This window comes from Silene latifolia, chromosome 1 (assembly GCF_048544455.1).
Source record: "Silene latifolia isolate original U9 population chromosome 1, ASM4854445v1, whole genome shotgun sequence".
Taxonomy (NCBI): Eukaryota; Viridiplantae; Streptophyta; class Magnoliopsida; order Caryophyllales; family Caryophyllaceae; genus Silene; species Silene latifolia.
The window spans coordinates 48589684-48592798 of NC_133526.1; the positions used below are offsets into that span (position 1 = coordinate 48589684).

At 41.3% G+C, this 3115-nt stretch overlaps 1 non-coding gene across 1 annotated transcript; it reads right to left on the bottom strand.

The window, feature by feature from the left end:
* Positions 1-391: 391 nt before the first annotated feature.
* Positions 392-498, bottom strand: LOC141618627 (small nucleolar RNA R71). The gene has a single exon (XR_012531448.1). It is a non-coding gene; the product is annotated as a small nucleolar RNA R71 (small nucleolar RNA).
* Between the last annotated feature and the right edge of the window lie 2617 nt (positions 499-3115).

Sequence of the window (3115 nt, forward strand, 5' to 3'; positions counted from 1 at the left end):
AACACAAAATCAACCCACAATGCCTAAGTTTTCATCACATTCCGTACCCACCGAGGAGAACCTACCCAATGGTACTCCCACACCATAACATCTAACCGGAAATTTTATTGCCAAATCCGCATTTATCCAATTAGTCGAAAGAAGCCAATTTGGGGGAATGCCTAGTGAAGACCCTCATTCTCATATAGAGACCTTTTGTGACTATTGTGATGCGATTTCTCAAGTCGGTGTAACTCAAGACCAAATTCGATGGGTCTTATTTCCTTTTTCTCTAATTGGCACTGCGAAACAATGGTTGAAAGGCCTTGATAAGGCTACTCTCGGAATTGATTCTTGGAAAAAGTTGGCTCTAGCTTTCTACAAAAAGTTCTATCCACCGGAAAAGACTAACATGCTAAGAGCTCAAATCACGGGCTTTAAGCAAAGGGATGAAGAATCTTTGTATGAAGCTTGGGAGCGGTTCAAAGGAATTTGTCGCTCATGTCCTCACCATGGACTTAGCGAGTGGTTCTTGGTACAACAATTTTGGAATGGTCTTTATGAATATTCAAGGAACATTCTCAACATGGGATCAAATGGAATGTTCACCGAAGTTGATGACAATCAAACTTGGAACAAAATTGAGGAAATGGCGGTCCATAACTCACAATATAGTAGATGATGCGTGTCTTTTATATGATGTTTTACATCCCATTTTACACGCATTTCAGAGCTCATTCATGTAGTTTATACTACATTACTCCCTATTTCCGTCTACTTCCGTATTTTTGTACATTATTGCAGAAATGTGAAGAATCCAGCGGAAATCGAGCTAAATCCGTCCCCGAGTATCCTGCATTGCATGTGACGAGAAGTATTTGCTTAAGGAACGAGCTTGGTGCGCATTTCAAGGCTCAAAAGACAAATCCACGAGTTTATAGAAGTCAAGTAGCAGCTCAAGCAGTCGATCGACCACCTCCTTTAGTCGATCGACCAACTATCGGGTTACAAAAGCTACTGTTCAATGCTATCCCAGTCGATCGACCACCTACCTTAGTCGATCGACCACACTGCTGTTCCAGACGTGAATTAAAAGACCGAGGAACTTGAAGCCCATTAAGTTTAGGTTTTGGAATAATTGTTACGTATACCTTCTATATAACGTAACTGAGAATACCTAGTTTGGCATCAAGCTTTATTATCAGAAATTTACATTGAGTTTTAGTTTACTAATTAGGGTTTGGGATATTAATTCGCATTGGATTTCTGTTGTGCTTTCAATCACTCCGTTACATTCCTTCTGCGAAATTCGGTATTCCTTCTGTTCTAATTTCCAGATTATTACTTATTTCGTCATTAGTATAGAATTGCTAGTTAATTCCCGCAACCAATTTATTGTTTATGTTAATTGTTCTCTTTGTCGTTTCAAGCATGAATCCGTTAGTTAATTTCATTATTAAAGTTATTGTTTTTACCCTTAGCATGAGTAGCTAAATAGTTTGTGCTAGGATGTAGGCGAATTTTAGCGTAGGCGGCAAAGTATTGAACACGGTCGATTCGCGTGTCGATCGATCGATCGACGGCATTATCGGTCGATCGATCGACCTCGTGAGGTTACCCTTCGTTTTAATTGATTTTAATGTTGTATTTAATGAATCGAATGCATGCGACCAGTTAGATACCAAATTTGTGACTGATCCATTAGATCGAAAGATAGGGGAAGTTGTTAGACCATCAATTAAATCGACTAAACTGTGCTGAGATCGAAAGATAGGTATAGTTTAGACCGTTAGTCGCTTTTCAGGACGAGAGTCGGTAATAGTGATATTAGGGACCTATAGCGAGATCGAAAGATGCTATCTGTTAAGAGTGGACTGAAAGGACCTCTTGTTTCCCGCCTCACTTGTGTTCGATTTAGATCTGTTTAATATGCTGCCGCCGAAGCTTTAATGAACCGATCATCCTAGTACCCCTTCTTTATCTGTTTAAGCCATCTTTTTAGTTTACTGTTTTTTACTCTTAGCTTTAGACCAAATCAACTCAACCCCCACACTTGTTATCTTAGACTGAATTTAGACAACTAGAATTACATCTGCCTCTCTGTGGTTCGACCCGACTGCCACTTGCTATAGTTGTAGTTGGAAATTATAAATCTTATTTTTGACACCTCACGACGGGTATCAAATTTTGGCGCCGTTGCCGGGGAGGCAATAGTTCTAACTTTAGTTGTTTTAATTTTAGTCTTTCTTAGTTTAAGGAACATCCGTTCCTTAAACTTTTCTTATTTTTTTGTTGTAGTTTCTTCTTATGCGCAGGTCGCAGGGTGGTCCACTACTACCATTCGATCCCGAGATTGAAAGATCCTTGCACGTTAAGAGGAGATTATTTCAAGAGCAACAGTTAGAGGAAGAGCCTAGTTCTCGTTCTAGCTTTTACGAGAACGAGATGTTTGAGGAAAATCCACCGTCTTCGCCCGTTTCCACTTCTTCACCGAGACGATTACTTCTCCGAAATTTCGGACATGGCCGAGGAAGCAAGTATAGCTAGTCATTCTGAGCCGACAACTGAAAACTTATATAAGGGGTTCGAATTACCAGGAGATGCCCGGAAGTTCGAACCAAAGCCTTCATACATCAATATGGTTGAGAGAAACCATTCGGGAGCTGCAAATGAAGATGCGGCTAAGCATATGGAGACCTTTATTGACTCATCTGCTCTCCATACCCCCACCCACCGGTGTGACCCAGGACCGGATCAAGGAGACCATGTTCATCTTCTCCCTTCGTGATGCTTTGCAAGGGAGTGGTATAGAGATCCGGACCGAGCCGTTCATGGGATTACGATTGGAATTCCTTGGCATTAGCATTCTACAAGAAGTACTTTTCTGCTTCAAAGACGATTGCTATTAGAGCCCAAATCACAAGTTTCAAACAAGGGCCGATGAGAACTTCCACGAGGCATGGGTCCGATTTAAGAGTCAGTGCGAACCATACTGCACCATGGGTTCGAAAAGTGGAGCTTGTGCAATCATTTCTACAATGGGTTGTACGACGATCGAGGGCCATTTTGGATGTCATGCAGCCAATGGCCGATTTGCTGAGAATTTGGGAGCAACCAAGGGGTGGAAGATCATTGA